Source organism: Crinia signifera, chromosome 1 (genome assembly GCF_055691185.1).
Source record: "Crinia signifera chromosome 1, ASM5569118v1, whole genome shotgun sequence".
Classification (NCBI taxonomy): domain Eukaryota; kingdom Metazoa; phylum Chordata; class Amphibia; order Anura; family Myobatrachidae; genus Crinia; species Crinia signifera.
In genome coordinates this window covers 208,478,045-208,503,425 of record NC_139217.1, presented here as the reverse complement: position 1 = coordinate 208,503,425, position 25,381 = coordinate 208,478,045, and the positions used below count along the sequence as shown (strand labels likewise).

Sequence of the window (25,381 nt, the reverse complement as noted above, 5' to 3'; positions counted from 1 at the left end):
AATGTCTGTGTGTGGGTGTACATGTGGTAGGGAATATAGATTGTAAGCTCCACTGGGGCAGGGACTGATGTGAATGTTCAAATATTCTCTGTAATGCGCTGCGGAATATGTGTGTGCTATATAAGAAACATAATAATAACAAATAAATAAATGAGTACCACTTGCACATTGCAATGCTGTTTGAACGCACATAGTTATATTAGGAAAGTCTGCTTTTGCTATATGGAATAGATCTTGTAGTATACTGTTATTTTGTGAGAATGAGACAAGTAAACCAAACCCTTCATCACTGTATAAAATGAATAGTGAATTTTGTGGCACATAAGTGGTTAATGTATCTGGATATAATTTAATTCCTTGAATTAATTCCAGCTCTTTTGAACCCTATGTTCCCTGGAGATCAGAGGCCCATGACAGATGTGATCTATTGCAAAAAGTTCACAAAAGTAGTCACAGGTCCACATAAAGGGGAATGGGCAGTGACATTGTTGTAATTTATAGAGGTTTGTAGTATTTCTGAAATATCATTTTGGCAATGATAAAACAAAGTGCTCTGTGTGACATAATACGACTTAAACAGCATATTCATAGTTTTACATACAAAGTTTTGATGCTTGCACATATTTACACTGTCACTATTTTACCAATAGATGGAAATTGTATTAGAATTCAGCAAAAGCTTTGACACAGATGAACTGCATTTGGGGAGAGGAAAGGGGCATGCTTGGAGACAAAGTTGGAATATGCAGAGAACCCTATTGTTTGCTACAGAGGGGATGGAGCTCTCAGCAGTAATGAGTACCAGATGTCTGCAGCAAAAGCAGAAGTTGCTATTTCACCAGGTCCATTTAACCTCTGAAAGACAAGAAGCAACAGAATGAAACGGTCCTCTCCCTAAGCAGAATTCTGTCTGGGAGAGCGAATGGTATATCATATCACGCCATACTCAACGCCAACTACCCATTCATGCTGAGCATACACTCTCATATAAAATGTCTGTCAGACTCCTAGTATATATCGAGGCCATACACAGACCAGTCACCAGTCACTACGATTATCAGACCCATCTGCCAATAATAGGTATTAAAAAGCAAACTGCTATAAAATATCTGCATGTTTGGAAAACATAACGACCATTGGCCATTGTGGTGTTTATGAGAATGGATAGAAAATACTGTTCAAGCTGAGGATGACCGTAGAAGTACCATTTTAATGTTACTTGATTCATGTGATCACATCCAGTTAGTGTTAAGATCTAATTTTCTCCCAATGATCACAAACCTGAATTACTTCAGGTTTGTGATTGTTGCTTGTTACCAAATGCGCCTCGAGTCCTGTTGGAGAAAGTGCGCTATATAACTAATACACTTCTAGCGATCACCAAAACCTCATCAGAGAGCTACAGCTGTAACCACTAGCATTATTCATAGACAGTACTCACAGAAAAGAAGCACATCCCTGCCCCACAGACAGTAGCACACTGCCGCCCCACTGACAGCCCTACACATTTCAGACAGAAACATTTCATTAAGTGTCAAAATTACTAACTCACAGAAACGGACGTCAGTCCTCAGCAATGATGATCTGTTCAAACAACATGAATAGGAGTATATCTTCTTCCAATTAGGTAACGATTTCATCCTACATCTCACAAACTATTTTGTAGTAGCAGGGACCATTTTAGAAGATAGATATACCACTTTTGGGTGTGTGCGGTCATGCTACTTATTAGGCACTCTTTGGTGGTTGAACACCTTATATATTGTTGAGCTTAAATTATAATCACACAGATTTGAAAAGTTGCTGTTTGCACAAGAAACACATTGGTTTATTCAATCTTTTTCCACAAACTAATCCTAATAATGGTCTCTAGCACCTGGACTTTTTATTTATATTTTTAGTCACTGATTGGACAGGTTTTAACTATTCGTGTGGAGCCAGGTACTGAAACTAGTATACACTACATAGATAAAAGTGATTGGACAATGACAGCAAATAGAGCAACTGGTATTTATTGTCATCAGTACTTTGTACGTCTGCCATGTACACAGATTACTGCAGACACCCTTCTTGGTAAACTGTCCACAACAGCAGGTGGTATGTTGTGACCATGTCAAAGCCAATCACTATATATAAAGAGGCTAAGGGGCAGATTTATTAAGCTTGGAGGAGAGATAAACTGGAGATAAAGTGGAGAAAAGGTAAAAGGAGATAAAGCACCAGCCAATCAGCTCCCAACTGTCTTTTTCAAACACATCTGATTGGCTGTGCTTTATCTCCAGTTTATCTCTTCTCCAAGCTTAATAAATCTGCCGCTAAATCTTTATAAACTTTTTAATAGTAAAGCACCACCACAGGCTACTAGACAGACCAAAATTACTCCTTAACAGAAAGTGAAAACAAAATGATAGGTTTCAAACTTCCTGGATATGAACAGAGGGAGCTATGAAGAAAGCTTGGAGGTAGGAGCAGATAGTGATCTAGAACAGTGATTCCCAACCTTTTCTCTCTCCCGTACCCCCTGATTAGGCTTTTCATTGATGAGTACCCTCTCAATTTAAAATATAGACAGTATTTACGAGTGGAGTGGAAGTGAGCGGTATGCGTATCCTTATGCAAGTCCTTATATTAACGAGTAGCGGAGGAGTAGTATGCGGCCAGAAATTGTGCCCTTCCGTGTCTGGCTGCTGGTTGTGTATTGTCTCCAGGGTTCCCACTGTAGGATTAATGCCGCTGCTTCCTCCACCTGTGTCAGCACAAGGTAGATGATTGCTGATGTCTGAGGGCAGCATGTGAAGCTACCAGTGGATTGCTGGTCAGGCAAAAGCAGAAGGAGATGCTAATAACGCTGAAGGCAGAACAGTAAGTGACACAACATGGTTCTTCTCCATGGCAATGGGTCTTCTGCCATCAAAATACTTTTTCATTTTCCGCCATTATCAATATTATTTTCAAGTACCCCCAACTGGTCTGCAGAGTACCCCCAGGGGTACTAGTACCCCAGGTTGGGAACCACTGATCTAGATAAAAAATAAGAACCACAAGTATAGCTATAGCTGCTTTATGGGGAGTGTGTAAGGCTCCCGAATAGATAGAAAACAAAGATATATACAGCTCTTAGGTTTGACGGAATAATAGACACTACCATGTTTAAAAAAATTCACATACATTTATTAAACAATGACATATGTAATAAATAAAATATAATTAGAGAATTCTCAAAAAAAAATAAAGCAAAGGTTTTTTTTGTAAAAAAATATATATGAATATGAACATCAGCCTCAGATTCCCACGCAACAACAAGCCAGGTATTCACCTACAGTACCATCAAGACTGCCTAAATGCTTTCTGCACCTTGCGGACCCAATAGGATCAACCCCTATCACTCTGCCTTTACATCTTTTTTACAGCCACCTGTGGAAATGAACCACAAGTTCCCCAATTACCATCACAATTGCTCAGACTGACAGACTTGTCCTGTGTGACAGAAATGTCCTGCTAGCAATGAATAATTAAAGTGTAACCATAGTGATCTAACAGCTTTCTTTTTGTGCACCGGTGACTAGCTTTCATATGAAATAGACTAATAGAAATATAATTTTAATTATCTACTGGTAAATACTTTTCTTGTAGTCCCTATGGGATACTGGGGTCTCAATATGATGGGAAATAGAGGGTCCTCCGTAGGAGACCGGCACATAAAATCTTCAGGGAGTGTACTGGCTCCTCCCCTCTACATCCCCACCCACAAGCCAGTTAAGGTAAAACTGTGCCCGAAGGAGGATGGACATACTTGAGAGAAGAATGTGATATGTAAAAAAGTGGTGAGATTCATACCAATACACCATAGGCAATAAACAGAACACTGGATTTTTTTTTTTTATAATGGTAGCCACAACAGGTGGCAACAATTGGTAACAATATAGACAAAGAGTATATCTGACAAAACTTGCAGAAATACTCTGCACTGAGCAGGGTGCTCAGTATCCCATATGGACTACGAGAAAAGGATTTACCGGTAGGTAATTAAAAACCTATTTTCTCTATCATCCATATGGGATACTGGGGTCTCAATACAATGGGGATGTCCCAAAGCTTCCAGAACAGGCGGGAACGTGTGCAAATGTGTGGAGACTTCTGCAACACCACCTGCCCAAACTGGCCAGAGCGTCAAAATTGTAAAATTTCACATAAGCTTTTCTGACCACGTTACACTTCGGCAAAGTTGTCCAAGAAGATCCCACCACTCTCATCGAATGGGCTTTCACCGAAGCAGGAAATGGTACCTCTGCTGAGATGTAGGCTTGTTGAATGGTCATCCGAATCCAACAAGCAATGGACTGCTTAGATGCCGGACAACCCTAATTTTGTACATCATAGAGCACAAAGAGGCAATCCGTCTTGCAATACGAGCCGTTCTTTTAACATAGGTCTTCAAGGCTTCAACTACATCTAAAGAATCTGAGATATCAGACAGAACCACAATAGGCTGATTGTGGTGGAAAGCTGAGAGCACCTTAGGCAGAAACGCGTTCGGAGCTCTGCTCTATCCTCGTGATGAAGTGTGGACTCTTACAAGACAAGGCTATTAATTCCGATACTCATCTAGCCGAAGCTAGGGCCAATAGAACTATTGTCTTCCACATAAGATACTTTACATCTATTGTCGACAGGGGCTCAAACCATGAGGACTTCAGAAAATTCAACACCACTTCACACGGCACCGCAGGCGGCACAAAGGGAGGTTGAATATGAAGAACATCTTAAAGAAAGGTCTGCACCTCGGGTAGAACAGCCAACTTCTGGAAGCTTTAGGGATCCCAGATGCAAGCCTACATCCAGACCTGCCTGAAAAAACTGAAGGAAATGGTCCAGCTTGAAATCCGCAGGTGGAAGCTTTTCCTTCTCAGATCAGGATATATATGTTCTCCAGATATGATAGTAGTATGACAAAGTCACCAGCTTTCTTGTCTGGGTCATTGTGGAAATCACTGTCGTATCCAAGCCATAGAATCTGGCATTCAACCTCCAAGCCGTTAAACGAAGTCATCTGAAGTCATCCGAAGTCTTGGTAGACGAACGGGCCTTGCTGAAGCAGATCTTTTCTTCGAGGTAGAGGCTAAGGATCTTCAACCATCCATCATGTCCAGAAGATCCGTATACCACGCCCTTCGAGGCTAGTCTGGGGCTACCCGAATTGCCTCCACAATTTGGCTTCTGACTCTGTTTAGCATCCTTGGAATTAATGAAATCAGAGGGATAGTCGATAAGACCACCTTGTTGTCATGACACCCACTGCCTCCGCTTGAGTATCCCAGGTTCTTAACCCCTTCACGACATTGCCTTTTAAGGTAATTTTTTTTTTTTTTTCCTCCTTGCATTCAAATAAGCGTAACTTTTTTAATTTTCCGGCTATATAGACACATGAGGGCTTTTTTTTTGCGGGACAAGTTGTACTTTGTAATGGTACCATTTACTATACCGTATAATATTCTGGGGAATCAGGAAATAATTCAATGTGGGGTAAAAAAAAAAAAAAACGCCATTGCACAATTTTGCGCTGGTTACGGTTTTTTTGGAGTTCATAGTTCGTTTAAAATGATGGGTTATCTTTATTCTATGGGTCGTTACGATTCTGGTGATACCAAACTTATATAGTTTTCGTTATGTTTTACCACAAAAAAAAAAATCGCAACTTTTACGGTTTTTCTAATTTGCGTTGCGTCGCCATGTTCTGCGGCTTATAACTTTTTTATTTTTCCACCTACGGACCTGGGTGAGGGCTCATTTTTTGCGGGCTGAAGTGTACTTTTTAATTAATACCATTATGGGATATGGGCAACTTTCTGATCTCTTTTAGTTATTTTTTTTTGGGTACGCGATGCGACCAAAAAACGTAGTTTTGGCGTTGGGGATTATTTTCCGTTTACGCCTTTAACCGTGCGGGATAACTAATGTTATATTTTAATAGATCGGACTTTTAGGAACGCGGCGATACCAAATATGTTTATTTTTTTTATTTTTTATTTATTTTTATTTGGGAAATGGGGAAAGGGGGGTGATTTGAACTTTTAATATTTTTTTATTTTTTTTTTATTTTTAAACTTTTTTTTTTTTTTTTTTTTACTTTTACTACAAGGCCCCCTAGTGTACTTGACCACTAGGGGGCGCGATCGCCTGTACTAGGTTCAGCCATAGAGCTCTATGGCTGAACGTAGTGATTTTATGCACTTCCTATTACATCCTGCCTGAGGCAGGATGTAATAGGTATGCATACACGGCCAGCACAGGGGTCTACATTAGACCCCTGGCTACCATGGCAACCGATCGGCACCCTCCGATCTCGCTGCGGGGGGCCCCGATCGGCGCCGGAGGGGGGCGCTTCCCCTCCGATCAGCTATTTAAGCACTGCGGGCGCTTTGCCCGCGGTGCTTAAAGGGTTAAACGGCCACGATCGGCGAACTCGCCGCTCGTGGCCGTGAGAGCAGGGACCTGGCTGTAATATACAGCCATTACCTGCTCTCTGTCAAGCCAGCTCACTCCGTGAGCTGGCTTGATTCCCCCGCAACCGACATATGACGTATATATACGTCATATGTCGTGAAGGGGTTAAGCAGTACTGGTCGAGCTTGATCAAATACCCGACCGTTCAGGCTCCATTCCCCGGGATGTAGATCATGATGCATGAGGAAATCTGCTTCCCAGTTGTCGACTTCCGGGATGATATGGCTGAGACTGCCGTTGCATGCTGTTTTGTCCAAGAGAGTATCGTGGACACTAACTGCATGTATAGGCTACCGTCGTCGCCTTCTCCAACTGGACCTGGATTGTTTGATGCCGAAAGGAACAGAAAAGCCTGCAGCAGAGCTTGCACACAGCTCTCAACTCAAGAATGTTGACTGGTAACCGGGCATCCAACGAGTTCCACTTGCGCTGGAACTGAACCCCTTGGGTTACCGCACCCCAACCATTCAGACAGGCATCCATCGTAAGAAGGATCCAATTGGGCATTCCATATCTTCGGCCTGCCAGGAGGTTTGGAGACTGCAGCCACCACAGGAGTGATATCCTCGTCTGAGGGGACAGACATAAGAGCTTGTGCATCTGCAGATGAAACTCCGACCACTTGCTCAGGACATTCGGCTGAAAGGTTCTGGTATGGAACCATCCATACTGAACAGCCTCGAAGGAGGCCACCATCTTGCCCAACAACCAGATACACACGTGGACAAATATCTGGCTTGGACAGAGCACATCTCTGACAAAATTCTGAAGATCTGTTGCCTCTGCAGAGGGCAAGAACACTTTTCAACCGTGTCCAGGATCATACCTAGCAACTGGAGTCGCTGGGAAGGAACCAGCTGGGACTTTGGTAGATTCAAGACCCAGCCATAGTGTTTCAAGACCTGAATCGTGTGGTTGAGCACCTGTTACAACAAAGCTTTTATTAGGAGGTCATCCAGGTATGGGTCTATGTTGACTCCCCGAGTCCTTAGCAAGGACATCATCTCCGCCATCACCTTTGTGAATATTCGTGGGACCGTAGACAGTCAAATCGGTAATGCTTGGAACTGGTAGTAGTCTGGAGGGCGAATATCAATTAAGTCTGATGAGGCCAAATGGGAATGTGAAGGAAAGCATCCAGTAATGCTAGAAATTTGCTTTCCTCTAATCCCGATATCAGCACTTTCAGTCTTTCATCTTGAATTTGAATACCTGTAGGTAGGGATTCAGAGACTTCAAATTCAGGATAGGTTGTACTGAACCATCCGGCTTTGGCACCACAAACAGGTTGGAATAGTAACCAAGACCCCGTTATTGTATTGAGACTGGCACAATAACCTGAGACTTCACCAACTTCAGTATAGCCTGATGTAGGACAATTTAAGCATCTTCCACAGCCGTAAACCCAACCGGAAGTAGCGATAAGGTGGAGACCTGTCAACTCCATCCTGTAATCATGAGAAATAAGAACCCAGGAACCTAGGCACGAGGCCTGCCACTCTTAACTGAAGTGCAACAAGCGTACTCCCCAGCGGTTCTGTAGCAAAGATGGATTGTGGGGTCCACCCTCTTCCCAGAGGACCCCACAACTAAGGTGGCCAAACCCGGGACCGTCAGGATCCTGGGATTTGGTCCCCAAATGTCCGGGATTTCTGCATGCGCAGTCTAATTGCACCGGCGATGCCCGGCTGTACCCGACCCCAGCGCGTGGCCTGCGCAGCATGACCTATCATGCTGCGCAGGCCGCATTGTCACATCCCCACTACCAGCATCGCTTCCATCCAGAGTCCCAGGATGGCCATACCCGCTGATGCCACCATCTGCCTGGAGGCACTGGACCCCCAGCACCGTTACTCTTCTCCGCTCCCAGCCACCCGCAGCACTGCTTGCATCCAGAGTCCTGGGCCCGGACACACCCGCTGCCCTGCTCCCGGCCGCCCACCCATGTAGATAAATCTGCAGTGCGGCCGGTGTGGGGCAAAGGGGCTTTTTTTGGGGGGGGGGGGGTATGCTAATCGCGGTTTCCGGGATTGGCATCCTCACCCACAACCCTTCAAAAAAGCTAGAGGTTTGCATCCTCCATAAAGCCTTTCATCCGGGGAAACATCTCATCAGCACCACAACAACAACAACAACAACTGAGGACTAATAGGAACGGACACCACTATACCCAGCTGGGACTTTGCAATCACCATATAAATACGGTACCGTATGGACTTCATCCATCAGTCACCACCTTTTTATTAATTGCAAATTACACCTATTTCTATTTTATGTATTATTTAGAAAAATACTATATTGATTTTATATATATTTTAATGGATTCTATTAAATTACATTCAACCGGTACTAGCATCAGGTTTAAATTACTTATTTATATTTATCGCAGTCATCTATTTCTTTTCTGTAGATGAGGTCACCAGAAGGGCAGCCTGCTTGTGGCAGCAGGGCAGGACAAGAGAGGAAGGACTCCCCGATGTCTACTCAGATCTTTAAGCCATAATCCGAGAAGTCTGAAGTAAGACAATTCAATAATTTGACATTACATACTCCTTATGTCACTGGCTGAGAGACTCAAGATATGCAGTACATACTTTTTGTAGTGTGCGATGAGATGCCCGCAGGAGCACGCATCTCACTTTGCAAACGCACCTTGTATGGACACCTTAAGTCAGCCAAAACTCAATAAGATGTACTCATCCCAATAGATATAGTGTGCAGCTCCAGTAACCCGTCCTCATCAAGGAATAAATAACAAGGAATGGGAATAAATTTAGTGCAAAACTAAATAAAAATTAGAGGATACCGTATATAGGAAATAGCTTTTTTTGGTACTCTTTACCTAGAACGGCGCCCGCGATTGGCATCGCGGGCAAAAAATAGCGGCCATCGCATGCACATAAAAAACGGGTGCGACGCGATGCCCGCGATTTTCCCATAGGAATCAATGTTAAAAGTGAGATTGGACGCGATTTTAGTGTTAAATGCCTCAATGCCCGCGATTTTTACATAGGAAACAATGTTAAATGGGCCACAGAGCCCTAATAGTCTCCCTGAAGTCTTAAATGGCCCCCACAATTTTTAACGCCACCCCACGATCAACGTGAACCCGAAGCGTGGTGAGCGCGAGCCCGCGAGGGGCGGCGGTACGCGTCCTCCGACCTTTTCATACCCCCACTATGCACGTCGGCGTGGAGTTGAGAATAGAATAGTGTGGCGAGCGCAGCGAGCCATCGAGCCCGAAGCGTGGCGAGCGCAGCGAGGGGACGCGGATACCTGTGAAGCCCGCGAAGGGACGCGTTTACCTGTGAAGGTATCCGCGTCCCCTCGCTGCGCTCGCCACGCTTCGGGCTCGGTGGCTCGCCACACTATTCTATTCTCAACTCCACGCCGACGTGGATAGTGGGGGTATGAAAAGGTCGGAGGACGCGTACCGCCGCCGCTCGCCACGCTTCGGGTTGACGTTGATCGTGGGGTGGCGTTAAAAATTGTGGGGGCCATTTCAGACTTTAGGGTGACTATTTGGGCTCTGTGGCCCATTTAACATTGTTTCCTATGGAAAAATCGCGGGCATTGAGGCATTGAACACTAAAATCGCGTCCAATCTCACTTTTAACATTGATCCCTATGGGAAATCGCGGCCATCGCACCGCACCCGTTTTTTAGTGCATACGATGGTCGCCGTTCTAGGTAAAGAGTACCCTTTTTTTTTTAAATTTTATTTATATAACAAACAAATGTGAACCACGCTGGCATTTTTACTGGATATTTAGCACCTCTTTCACAGATGGCACTCAAAGGGCTAATTATTCGCTAGTAACACCAATTTGTAATGCTCCATACCAGTTTTGGTACCATTATGTAAATTAAATACAAAATCGTCTAACCATACATACATCAATTACTAACAAAATGGAAGGGTTTAGTGACAGGTCTGCCACAACTTCTTTTCCAAATCATAGTCACGCCCACTAAGAAACCAATAAAAAACATTAAGGGACATACACACAGAGATTTTGTGCTGTTTTCCAAGTGATCTGTCTAGATCATGGGTCTTCAAACTGTGGCCCTCCAGATGTTCCAACATGCATTGCCACATTTTTTCCTATAAGAGCTTGCCAAAACTGTCAGGGCATGCTGGGACATGTAGTTCCACAACATCTGGAGGGCCACAGTTTGAAGACCCATGGTCTAGATCTTTTAGAAAGTAAGTACGGATCGCTCCGTGTGTTGGCGGTGATCCGGTGCAACACCCACAATGACCCTCTGCAGACATATAACCCTGACCACAGATTCTAGTAGTGGTGATTAGGCTGCATTAAATGTGGGATGAATATACCTAACTGCTTGTTAGCGGTACATGCCAAGCACTATTGGTGTGTACACACGGTGAGATTCCCTTGCTAGTCGTCTTTTTTGCGATTCGAGTGCTATGCAATCTTTGCTATCTCTGTACTTTCTTCATACAATCTACATTCGATTTGCACTATATAGTCATTGCTGCCCTGTCTATCGGGGCTTCGATTTGTGCTGCCACGGGAGTGCGCATAGGGATCACAAGGTAAAAATCCTGCACGATCTGCATGCGATTTTGACTATTTGTATTCAGAGAGAGAAGGTTTATCATTAGTGGTGCACCAGTTTAGAGAAAAAAAGAGATTTATAAAATTTACCTTTTATTATTAAATTTTAAAACTGCGAAATATAACAAACAAAATTAAACAAGTCATTACAGTGCAATTGAAAATGCACGTGCGGCGTCCTGAGCAACTGTATTCATTGATATGCGCTAATGGCGATATTATTGGTGACACTGCATATTACTCCTTTATTGATTCATTTTATCATTTTAGGAGCGGTGTCTACTACTGTCTGTGTATTCCTCCTTGTAGGTTCTGTTCAGTACTATATAGGGTTGTTATGGTTGTCAGTGTTTAGATGAGCTATACTGTGCCCACTAATTCACTCTGTACATTATACTGTGCATATATCCTTTATTATAGTGTGTACAGGCTAGTATTCTCGTTCCTTACGGTGCAGAGGCACCAGTGAGTGTACTGAGTTGTAGATACCGCACACACTAGAGGGTATTGCAGTTGTGGATAAACACACGCTGTCTTATTATGGGTAGCTGCTAGTTGTAGTCTTGACAGGTATTGGTCACTCCTACCAGCACGCCTAACTGGGCCACTTTATCTATACCGGTATCGCTGTGATGGTTCTATTAATATTATAGCGGCTGATTGACCAGTGGTGCTGGTGGTATGATACAATGTTGCCGTCAGCAGCTCGCCTCTTGTATGGAGACAGCAGGCTGTAGGGCAACTTTAGCGTGAGCTTGCTCGGGCACAATCAGTGCCGATAAGGTACTGAACAGACCTAGGGGAATAGAAACATTAGAGTCCTGATAAGGACTAGTAAATAGACAGACAATGTTACAGTGCTGCAGGAGACGTCCGCACGGCTTGGTCGGCCGGCGTACGCTTCGCAGATCTTCCTCAGGGCACTGTTTTTATACTGCCCTAAACATCCCATGCTATTGCTCATGAACGAGAAGCAACCCGGAATATTGTGCAGTGGAAAAAGTACCCCCTCCCCCCCGCCATGTCACTACAGCCGCAGCGCCTCCGTTGAGGATGGTTGAGTCGCAATGACTGCATGGGGCTGCAATCAGTGCAATTTTTCAAGGCTGGCGCGCAGGTGTTTGGAAAATCTAAAGAGGGGCATGTGTGGCATTACTAATGGGGGCAGGTGAGTGGAATTACTAAGGGGCAGCTGTTGTGTGGAATTACTAATGTAAGGGGCAAGTATAAAGGGCCTACTATTGTGTTGCATGATGTGTAAAAGGAGTATATGGTGTGCTACAATACAATCAAAAGGCACACCCCCTTTTGAGTGACCTCAACCCCTATTTCTGGAGTGCGGCCTTCGAATATCTGCTGGAAGTATAAAGCTGCCACCCACCTGAAATAATTGCCCATATAAACAGAATACACTATAGATCAGTGACTGGACAAAAGGTCCAGCTTCAGTCAGTAGATCGCGATTAAGTGCCCTTATGTACCATGCAAATAGCTGCTGATGCCTCAGAGGCTTCATCGTTACCAGGGATGCAGTGCGCGAATGCACGGTGATGTCACAACGTCTCCCACTCAGTGCGAGTGAGGCACTCCCATCCCTCACCCATGACTGTTCTCGTACAGCATCGGACTGACCTACCAACTGTGAAAGTTCTCTTCTAGTCTCTGCTGCTAGAACTCTGCCTAAAGTTTTGCCAGAGACCTCCGGCTACTTGCACAAACATTTGAACGGAGCGGTCTTCAGTGCCTGTATGCCACCAGCTGCCTTTTTCCTGCTGCTTCTAAGATACTGAGCGCACCGCTAAGAGACCTGAGGCACTGTGAATAACTGACCCTAGAAGAGGAGTGACACGGGATGCCTCTCCATTGCTGCTGCCACTCTTCAGATATGTTTCTGAGATTTGTGATGCCACAAACCTGGTACTGCTTTATGTACAACTGTCACTTGTACCCCACATGCCTCACCCTATCAGCCTGTCCTGGACCTTTTGACCTTTACCCCAAAGTGTCTACCTCCAAACAAAATAGCAACCCCACTGGCACACTTTTGGAGCATCCCCAGGACATGGGGGTCCGCATTTCATCTCTGTAGCAGTTCTCTCTCCCACCCAATGCCTTCCTTGGGCCCGCCCATCTGTAGGCTGTATGGTCTCCTTGTTTTACCCACCACTTTGGTATCTCCTGCATGCCCTAACTGACCTCTCTTCCCTTCCCTCCCACTCCTTTATCAAAAGTGAAGTCTCTCACGTTCCCTTACTAGTGACCAAAAATGTATCTGATTATGGTTTAGCAAACAATTTTCTGTTGTGCACAAAACTAACCCGCTTCTAACCCGTTCCTTGCATTCCAGCACTGTACCAACTGTTGTCTGCACCTACCCCCTTCCTACCCACAGCACGCCCTGCCCTTACTCCAACTTCTCCATGTCTTCACAACAACTGCCCTAACTCCACTACCCTAACTGCTACATGCCCCAGCACTGTCACTGCTGCTGTGTGCCCTCATGCCCATAATATGTGAGGATACCCACAAACAGTGGTGTAGGACCCCAATTTTTTTAAGTGTACAGTCCTTTAAACCTACACATTATTTCACTCAACGCATTCACTGAGCCTGTAAGAAGAACCAGTTTCAGCCGACGGGAAGGATCAGAGGCAAGCCAGTAAGGGGGGATGGGCTTCTGCAGTCCAGATATTAAACTTGCGAGCAGGGCCCCTCCTAACTCTGGCCCTTATTCAGATCTGATCGCAGTACAAATATGTTCTCAAAATGGGAAAAACCATGTGCACTGCAGGTGGGGCAGATGTAACATGTGCAGAGAGAGTTGGATTTGTGTGAGTTATTTTGTTTCTGTGCAGGGTAAATACTGGCTGCATTAGTTTTACACTGCAATTTGGATTTCAGTTTCAACACACCCCACCCAAATGTAACTCTCTCTATACATGTTACATCTGCCCCACCTGCAGTGCACATGGTTTTTCCCATTTTGAGAACAAAATTGTACAGCAATCAGATCTGAATAAGGGCCCCTATGTCTGACTGATACTACCCAGTTTGTTTTATCATGGATTCCTACTGTAAAGCACAATGTTCCATCAAACCAAGTTAGTAATAGTAGACCAATGTAATAGTTAGCATTACTGCCTCACAGCATGGGTTCAATTCCCACCATGGCCCTAACTGTGCAGAGTTTGAATATTCTCCTTGTGCTTGTGTGGGTTTCCTCTGAGTACTTCTGTTTCCTCCCGCAATCCAAAAATATGTCTATGTAAGTTTTCCTGGTTAGTAAAGCAAATGAATCAGCAATTCATAATTAATGGAATCATTTCAAATTCAATAATACTTTCATACATATATTGATAAAAATGGTCTTATAAAAAGGTATGCATAACAAACAAATGGATTGTCTGGACAGCATAGTCCTCTTGTTGTAGTAAGGAACCTAACAGAACAGCACTGATAATGGAAACAATGGCAGGGTCCACATGATCCAGAGTAAGAGCAGTAAACAGATATCCATCGGGTTGTATGAGCTGCACAATAGTCTGGTTCAAGAGAGTCCAGTAGAATTAAGGCTTGGGAGCCAACGAGTATGGAATGGTGATTACTTGAAATACAGATATTCTAGTGCTACTGAAGCTGTGATGGGTACACATGTTGCAAGTATTTAGGCATCTTGTTCATCCTTAATGCATTTCATTACATCAGGACATTAGTAAATAGCTGGAAAATGAACTGGGACAGCCAGAGTATGGATTAAAACATGAGCTTCAAACATCATAGAAAGGAAACAGTTTTCCACCAGTAGTATAATGTTTTTTGCTCTCCAATAGCACATAGTAGAAGAGCTGTTACACCACATTTGAATATAGTGATGTTCAACACAAGCTGCAAGCACATGGTATAAAGAGTAAAAAGCTGTTTTTACGACAGTCATAAATCCAAAGAGGAACTTCAACAGCTGGACCTAGACTATGATGATGTAAGCAAACTGGCCAGAGGAATAAGCCTGAACTCTACCACCCAATCAGGGTAGGCTTAAATAGGCCAATAGGAAGAGACCATTTTCCTGTAGAAGGAATAAGGACAGACCTTGTAAGCAGGAAGCAGCTTTCAACACATCTTCATTAATAGTTGTCATAAAGGCATAGCTCTGAGAACAAGAATCAATTGAGTGTTTATAGATTGGTTAAAAAAAATAAAAAATAAAAGGTACTTGTTTCCTAGCACGGCCACACCGATTCAGATCGGGGTGGTCGTGTCGGAAAAATCGGGTCGATCGCATCGCATGCGATTTGGTCGCATGCGATGCGATCGACGCGACCGACCGATTTTTGACCCGATTTTTTTCATTGAATCCAATGTAAATTGGGTCCCTGGGACCCAATTTTACATTGGATTCAATGAAAAAAATTCCCAACCCCCCCAAATTTAAGCGCGTTAACCCCAGCCCACGATAGACGCCAACCCGAAGCGTGGCGAGCGCAGCGAGCCCGCGAGGGGCGGCGGTACGCGTCCTCCGACCTTTTCATGCCCTACTATCCACGTCGGCGTGGAGTGAGAATAGAATAGTGTGGCGAGCGCAGCGAGCCCGAAGCGTGGCGAGCGCAGCGAGCCCCGCGAGGGGACGCGGATACCTTCACAGGTAAACGCGTCCCTTCGCGGGCTTCACAGGTGTCCGCGTCGCCACGGACACCTGTGAAGCCCGCAAGGGGACGCGTATAACTGTGAAGGTATCCGCGTCCGCTCGCCACGCTTCGGGCTCGCCACACTATTCTATTCTCACTCCACGCCGACGTGGATAGTAGGGCATGAAAAGGTCGGAGGACGCGTACCGCCGCCCCTCGCGGGCTCGCTGCGCTCGCCACGCTTCGGGTTGGCGTCTATCGTGGGGTGACGACGGGGACATCTATAATGTGAAATGGGTCATATTGGCCCATTTCACATTTTTTCACATTTTTACAGCATTTCAATGTTAAAAAATATTTTAACATTGAAGCCTATGCAAAAATCGGGTGCATCGCGTCGCATCGCGTCGGGACCAATGTTAATGGTCCCGACCGACGCGATGCCCCCGATATTTTACCTTTCCCGACAAGATTTCAATGTTAAAATATTTTTTAACATTGAAGCCTATGGAAATATCGGGGGCATCGCGTCGGTCGCGTCGGGACCAATGTTAATGGTCCCGACCGACGCGATGCCCCCGATATTGTCTCCTAGCCGGCAAAATGGACCTGATTTCAAAAGAAATCGGGTCCATCGGGGGTAATCGTGTCCCTTAAGTAAGGGACACGATTACTTAAGATTGTGGCCGTGCTAGGAAACAAGTACCAAATAAAACATTTACAGCTATTTCTGGATGTAACTTATGTTTACTAGTCTGATAGCCTTAAACATTAGGGCCTGTGAAGGTAGTGCCATTCACTTCTTGTGCTTACAACAGAAATTGTATTCAGTGTGGTTGAAAGTTACTGGGCTTTACCTGTCCTCTAGCTTTGAATTGTTTCCCCTACAGCTACCAATAGGGTGTGCAAACTGGTTGAGATTTCTAGGTACTTGTGTACTAGCACGGCGCCCACGATAATTAGTCACCCGATTTTTTATTGCATCGCATGCCATACACCCGATGGCATGCGATGCGATTTTGACCCACATACGATATTAAATTGTATAAGCACCCTAATGGGTGCTTTTAAGCACCCTAGTGGGTGCTGACAATGCTTAAATGCACCCCCACGCCCCCCCCCCCCCCCCAAGTATAAACGTGAACCCGAAGCGTGGCGAGTGCAGCGAGCCCGCGAGGGGCGGCGGTATGCGTCCTACGACCTTTTCATACCCCCACTATCCACGTCGGCGTAGAGTTGATTTTATAAAGTGTGGCGAGCCCTGCGAGGGGACGTGGATAACTGTAAAGCCCGCGAGGGGACGCGGATACCTGTGAAGGTATCCGCGTCCGCTCGCCACGCTTCGGGCTCGGTGGCTCGCCACACTTTATAAAATCAACTCCACGCCGACGTGGATAGTGGGGGTATGAAAAGGTCGTAGGACGCGTACCACCGCCGCCCCTCCCGGGCTCGCCACGCTTCAGGTTCACGTTTATACTTGGGGGGTGGCGTGGGGGTGCATTTAAGCATTGTAAGCACCCATTAGGGTGCTTATACAATTTATAATCGCATACCATCGCATCGATTTCTCTAAACCCTGAGATGTTAGAAAAAATGTGCACCAAGTCAGCACTTTGGGTGTCCTAACATGAGTTACAATGCCCAGAGCAGGACTTTAGACGGATTTAAACATTTTACGCACTAAACTCCGTCTGTTTGGGCACAACATGCTCAAAAAATATGAGCCCCAAAAACAATTGAACCATGACAAATATCAGCCTCTAAACAGCTCGCTTACACAGGAAAAATAAGCACTCAAAACAACGGAATCCCCCCACCCCCAAAAAGCGCGAATCTGATACACAACAAAATTAGGTAGGGGATATTCTTAACAGAGCTACATGTTTGTATGAGAAATATGCCCAATATCACAATATTAGCCAAATGGTCATTATCAGGGCTTTTCTAATTATAGCCCGTGTATTTCAAATGAAAAAATACATCACATCCACATAAAGCTGTGCAACTTTCATCTGACACAGGGGAAACAATATCCATGTTAAAATTCTGGCTTTGGGGTGTTGGATATTGGCATCACCTAATAGGATACGCCAATAGTGAATCCATTAACAGTAGACAGGGTTGAAAAAAAAAATGTTTTACATGTTTTAATTCAATAAAAAATTTTTTTACTTACATCAGGCAAAAAAACAAGTTATTTACAGCTGATTATATCTACAGGTTGGGTATCCCTTATCCAAATTACTCAGAAAACCATAGTTTCTAGAATGTACATTTTTGTTGTTGCTAAAAGCCTTACTGGGGACATCTGTACTAAATATGTGCAAGAAAATGGAGGTACTTGTGTCTTAGCAGGGTGCTCACTAAGCAAATTGCTTAGTGGGCGACTCTGCGTAAGAAAACCGCATCGCATGGGCCATTTTAATGCTGTGCGATGCGATTTTCCTATGTAATTTATTCATTGCTCTCTTGGCCCAGGCGCATAACACCTCCCGCAAAATCGAATGAGATTTTATAGGGTGCAATGCCATTACATTAGCTATACACTTCAATGACATGCAATGAGGTTTTAGGTAGCCCCCCACTAACCACACCACCCCGAAGCATGGCGAGCGCATCGGAATGCGTCCTCACGACCTTTTCATACCCCACTATCCACGTCAGCGTGGAGTTGATTTTATATAGTGTGGCGAGGGGACGTGGATTACTTTACATGTATTCCATGTCTGCTCGCCACACTATATAAAATAAACTCCACGCCGACGTGGATAGTGCGGGGTTGAAAAGGTCAAGAGGACGCCTTCCGCCGCCGCTCGTCGTGCTTCGGGGTGGCGTGGATAGTGGGGGGGCGGCAAAAAATGTATTGCATGTCATACAAGTGTATAGCTAATGTAATGGTATCGCACCCTATACAATCGCATGCACTAAAACGGCCCATGCGATGCGATTTCCCTATGCTAGCGTACGAATGCTAATTTGGAGCCCTGCTAATATACAAGTAGCGAAAATTATATCTTAGCATTCAAATTTAGTACCTGAGATACAGTAGTACACAAACTTTGTTTCAGGTTTTAAAACTTTGTTTCATTAAATATTTGTGTTTCATCTGTTAATCCAACATAAATGCCAGATACCTCAATATATCTCAATGAAAAATGAAAATATTCAGAAATTAAAGGAGTAATCCATTATCCAAAATGGTTCTGGTCCTGAGCATTTTGGATGACTGATACTTAACCTGTAGTACATCTGAATATATGTAGATAGACTAAATATATTCATACAAAGTACACTCAGATGGATGAAACTGAAAACAACAACTACAATTTAGGGCCAGATTCTATAAGCTTCAAAAGTGATAAAATGGAGAGTGATAAACAGCCAGCCAATCAGCTCCTACCTGCCATGTCACAAACTGTGTTTGAAAAATGTCAGACAGGAGCTGATTGGCTGGTGGTTTATCACTCTCCAATTTATCACTTTTGAAGCTTAGAGAATCTGGCCCTTAGTGTTAAACATAAGTCCTACTAATTATGATTTAAAAAAATGTCCCAAATTTAGGTAACTATGGCTGGCTCTTTTTGCTAAGTGTAAAGAGGTGAACACAAAGCAGGCACGCATAGCAATTTTGACTAAGCCCATGGGTGATGACTAGGCCAATTCGACCGTTGGTCAAATACACTATTTGCCGCCAAGTCAAAATCATCTTGCATTAAGTCTATTTGGCTGGGTGATAGCGTTGCTTCTTCCCTGTCTGGGGTGTATCTTATTGCCAGCACATTAACAGCGATTAAATTAATTATAGCCATGAACGGGGAGAGGGTGATGCAGCAGCAGCAGGAGCATTGGCACAGAGTCTCTGGCAGTATTACAGAGACCCTGCGCCTCTCCAAATATGGCCACCATTGAGAAGACATGTTAGAAGTACTCCTGGACCTCTAGCGGCTGTCTCCTCTGTTGCGGCAGCCATCTTTGGGGGGGGGGGGGGGTGCCGGTTCTCTAATACTGTCAAGAGATTCTGCGCCACGGCAACAACCCCCACCCCATGGCAACAAGCATGTATTCCCATGGCAGCAAGCATGTACAGAATTTTCCCCTTGGCAACGAGCATTTAACTCCTATGGCAGCAAGCATGTATCCCCCTCCCCATGCCAACGAGCATTTAACCCCTATGGCAAGAGTGTATTACTCCATGGCAACGAGCCGGGAACCCTTGGGATAGACCGTGGAACCCCCTATGGCAACGAGCCTGGAACCGCTCGCAACAAGACTGTAGGTAAGCGGTATATGTGTGTGTGTGTGTGTGTGTGTGTATATATCTATATCTATCACACACCTACACAAACAAACAGGCCACAGTTGTGACTTTCTTTTTTTAATATATATGTCTGGTATCCATGCAGCTCTGAAACACTCATCTGTTGGCAGCAAGTGAAACTACAACTACTGGCTTTGGAAGAATTTGCTTCGAGCGGGCTTACAGGTTAGCTATATATTTGGAGCTTTTCACACACAAAAAATCCAAAAATATGACAACACAATTGCATGTAACATTTTAGGACATCACACTCAGGATATAGTCATAATTATTAGCAGTACATATTGTGTTAGAGAAAACGCAAAACACATTAACAAAATGCAATTAAATCATGCATTTTAAATTTCTGCTTTCTAAGTGTGTACAGTAAGTGTGAATGAGCCTTTAATGAAAGGGTTTTGTGCATTTTTGCATGTTATGAAATCACACTGTTATTTACCAATGTAATGCGGAACTTTGTAGCAACTAATCGACAATCAGTATAATGTGATAATTGAAAAAGAAAGTGATAATTGAGAATATTCATTTAAAAAGAAGCTCAGCTTAAGAACTCATTGCTTTCTGCTTAAAGAAAATGTAATACCAAAACACACTCATGATTTAGGTCTTAGAAGCATTAAATATCACTTATTTCTGTGGGTTTTTTTTATGGGGGATGGGGATTTCAACTGCTAATAAATGGGCACCTGACAGAGAAACTCAATTGTTCTGGGTGCCCAATAATAATCATATCCAAATAGACCTGGTTTGGACATGATTAGCTTCTGGTTGTGTGTTCCCTGCAGCACTGGCCCCCCAAAAAAGCAAAAATTGATATGCATCTTTGGGCACCCCCTAGTGACTGTCACCAGGGGAAACAATTGAATCACCCACAAGGAGTTTGCTTATCTTATGATTTCATAGCGTATGGTTTTTTCACCATGTACAGTGGGGCAAAAAAGTATTTGTACAGCTACCGATTGTGCAAAAAAAAAAAAAAAAAGCATGCAATCACATTGTATGATTTTTAAACTATTTATTTTATTTAGATACTTATATAGCTCAGCATATTCTGTAAGGGCTTTACAATTGGAGACAACAGTGATTAAACATACTGGGTAGAAACAAACTGACAGAGGTATGAGGGCCCTGCTCTTAAGCTTACAAGCTATAGAATTTGTATATTCTTGTAATTTGTAATTCAAAAAATTAAACTCAATACTTTGTAATTTAACCTTGGAGGTCAAATGTTTCCAGTAGTTCTTCACCAGGTTTGCACAGAATGTAGGAGGTATTTTGGCCCACTCTTCCATGCAGATTTTCTCTAGATCGGACATATTTCAGGGCTGTCGCTGGGCAACACCGACTTTCAACTCCCTCTGCAAATTTCCGATTGCGTTGAGGTATGGAGACTGGCTAAGCTACTACCAGACCTTAAAATGCTTCTTATGCAGCCACTCCTTAGTTGCCCGGGCCGTGTTTTTGGGGTCATGGTCATGCTGGAAGACCCAGCCACATTCTATTTTCACTGCTCTTACTGAGGGAAGGAGATTTTTGGCCAAAATCCCTCGATACATGGCCTCAATCATCCACTCCTAAATGTGTATCAGTCATCCTGTCCCCTTTGCAGAAAAGCAAACCCAAAGCATGATATTTCTACCTACATGCTTCACAGTGGGTATGGTGTTTTTGTGGATGCCACTCATCATTCTTCTCACTCCACATGGCGAATGGAGTTTATACCAAAGAGTTCTATTTTGCTCTATTCTGACCACTCCTCTGGATCATCTAGATCAGTGGTGGCCAACCCGTGGCTCTTGAGCCTCATGCAGCTCTCCCCCTTGTAAAGTGTGGCTCCTGCTCCCCACCACCCACCGTCCGTCCGTCCCAGTCCCCCCTGCTGCCGGTTCCCTGTATCCCTTCTCTTTCTGAGGGGAGGAGAGTGCGCATTGCGCATCTCTCCTACCCCTTACTGTGCATCCTTGTGACTGGACCATCTGCCAATTAGAGCTTGCGGGCCAGCAGCCAATCAGGAGCCGGCCAGCGAGCTTTGATTGGTGGACGGCCCAGTCACAGGGAAGTGAGGGGGAAGGAGATGCGCGGTTTGCTGTGCTCTCCTCCCCTCGGTGACATCACAGGACTGCAGGGGGACGCCAGACTGTCCTCTCCCTGCCCGGCAGCAGCAGCAACAACGGTGAGTGCTGCAGCTGGGAAATTTGCACTGTGGAGGCATAGCAGTTTGTGGCACTGTGGGGGCATACCAGCTTTTTGGCACTGTGGGGGCATACCAGCTTTCTGGCACCGTAGGGGCATACCTGGCACCGTGTGGGGGGCATATCTGTATCTGGCACTATTGGGGGCATATGTATATATGGCACTGCACTATTGGAGGCATATTTGTATCACACCCAACCAAGGGGTCAAAATAGACTACGCCCCTTTTTTTGGCGCATGCGCCTTCGGCGCGCGCATGATGTCGGCTCTTTAGCTTGACTACCGATATTTTTCGGCTCTTTACCTCTGACCGGTTGGCCACCCCTGATCTAGATGTCAAGCAAACTTAAGACGGGCCTGGACATGTGCTGGCTTCAGCAGGAGGACCTTTCGGGCGCTGCAGGTTTTGAATCCATAACAATGTAGTGTGTTACTAATGAGAACCTTTGTGACTGTGGTCCTTGAGGTCATTGACAAGGTCCCCACGTGTAGTTCTTGGCTGATTCCTCACCGTTCTCAAGATCATTGATACCCAACGAGGTGAGATCTTTCATGGAGACCCAGGTGGAGGGAGATTGTCAGTGATCTTGTATTTCTTTCATTTTTTTTTTTTTTTATAACTGCACCAGCAGTTGATCTCTTCTCACTAAGCTGCTTGCATATTGTCGAGTAGCTCATCTCAGCTTTGTGCAGGTCTACAATTTTTGTCCCTGGTGTCCTTATACAGTTCTCTGGTCTTGGCCATGGTAGAGAGGTTGCTGTCTGACTGTTTTAGGGTGTGGACAGGTGTCTTTTATACAGACAAACCAGGTGCCATTAATACAGGTAATGAGTGGAGGATAGAGGAGCTTCTTAAATCTGGCTGGTTGGTAGGTGTCCAAATATTTACTTTCCACAAGAATATACAAATTGTTTAAAAATCATACATACAATGTTATTGCCTGTTTTCAACATTCTGTCTCTCACTGTTGAAGTGTACCTAATATAATATGGAAATTACAGACCTCTCATCTTTTTAAGTAGGTCAACTTACACAATCAGCGGCTGTCCAAATATTTTTTTGCCACAATGTATATTGCAGTGGTTCCCACGGTGTGCTGTGGCACCCTGGAGTGCCTTGGAGGACTTGCAGGGGTGCCCTGGATTGGCGATTCATGACTCATTAAAATTATTTTATGACCAATGTTAATAGGCAAATTGTGGATAAACAGAAGTGAATCCTGTCCCCCATCATATAACTGACACTAAGGAATAGATACAAACACAATTTACTTACTTTAATATTAAGTTCTTATTTTCTCAATTAGAAATGTTTGGGCTAGGTGCTGTGAAAAATGTTCTGATACTTAGAGGTGCCGTGATTGAAAAAAGTTTGGGAAACACCGGTATATTGTGAATGTTCAGCAACTGCCATGTGTATGACACTGGAGTCCTTCTGTGCATATGATATATATGGAAAACCAATAGATTTCTATGGTGTCATACCAGCAAAACCTGGCACCACAGCCGAACATTGCCTGGCTTAGTATATATGGGAAATGCAGCCAAAACAGGTTTTTGGCTGCATTTTCCCTTTAGTAGCTCTGCCCATAGTCTATTGCAGGCATTCCCAACCACGGTCCTCAAGGCACACCAACAGTGCAGGTTTTAGTGATATCCAGGCTTCAGCACAGATGGTTTAATCAGAATCACTCAGGTACTAATTAAGTCACCTGTGCTGAAGCCTGGATATCACTAAAACCTGCACTGTCGGTGTGCCTTGAGGACCGTGGTTGGGAATGCCTGGTCTATTGGATACAATGGTCAATGCAGCTAACTATGGTATTGTTTAAGTGGACTAAAGGTGCCTACACACAGGGAGATTTGGTAAGCGTTCTGAGCCAGTGTGTCAGTGCTGTGTGCGAAGTGATCTGTCCAGGCCATTGCTTTCCGGTGAGAACACTGGCCCTGATGGGCGATTAACTAGATTTATCTAGCATGCTGGATATTAATCGCTGGGTGATATAGGGGGATTTTCTAAGCCTTCTGGTTAGAGGGCTTAGAAAATCCCCTGAAACTGCCCTGTGTGTGCGGTGTGAAAGTGATATAATATGCAGCAGTTATCTCCGATATCCTAATCTTTTGTTAAGCCTAATAACAGTTGGAGCACTAGTTGGGTACATACAAAACAACGATTTGACATAGTGGTTCACAAACTTGAAACATTGAAATGCATCTTCCACATACATGGCAAGATTTAAAAAAGCAAAAAATAAGAAGTAAATGAACCTTCTCGTATCCAAAGAATACACATGCGCACAAACCCAGAAGTTCTTTACATACTTAATAATGCCCTTGCAGCCTCCTCTAATGTAGGGTACACACCAGGACGACCTGCTCACGATGCACATCGTGAGCGGGTCGTCAGTGTCTCGTCCGACCCGCTCACGATGACGCGGGAGGGCACGACCCGCTCACGATGTGCACCGTGAGCGGGTCCGATCCGATGGCGACCCGCACCCGGTTGTATGGTCGTCATTGAGATCCTACCTGCAGCAGGTAGGATCTCAATAACGACCGACCGACCCGCGGGACCGCGCATCGGATCGGAATCGCTCCACACCAGCTCAGAAAAGGGCCCAATCAGCACACAATCTGCATCCAATTGATCGGAATCGGATCTAGATTGTGCTGATCGGGCCCTAGTCGTCCTGGTGTGTACCCAGCATTAGATAGGGATACCTTTCCTTTTCATTTCTTCTTAAACTGGGCAAAATTAGGCAATATGTCATCCAATCTAGCAAATTGTATCAACACTCCCACCGGCTGACATAGGGGTGGTCCCATCTGCTGTGCTGCATGGCAGATGGGAAGATAAAAGGTGGCTGATAACATGCAGATGAATGCAACTATTAAACAATATATTGGATAACATTATAGGATCTTTATTACAGGACAAAAGTCAAATGTAGGGATGCATAAAAAAAAAAATTGTGCAATGTCATTTATGTCAAATTCATTATACAAAAATACCTGTAACTCCCTCCTGCAATGTTAAAGACACCTGTACCACATCTTTAAACCACAAAAATGGCATGTGATTTTTAGCCAAATTAAGTGAATTAAAAACTTCTAATTGCCTAACTAATCATTGATCGTGGGGGGAGGTCACCAGGCAT

The 25,381-nt window shown here is 44.4% G+C and overlaps 1 protein-coding gene across 2 annotated transcripts in view; it reads right to left on the bottom strand.

Moving 5' to 3' along the window:
• PIK3R2 (phosphoinositide-3-kinase regulatory subunit 2) overlaps positions 1–25,381 on the bottom strand; it is a 94,785-nt gene that overhangs the window by 67,062 nt on the left and 2,342 nt on the right. The window lies entirely within an intron of this gene.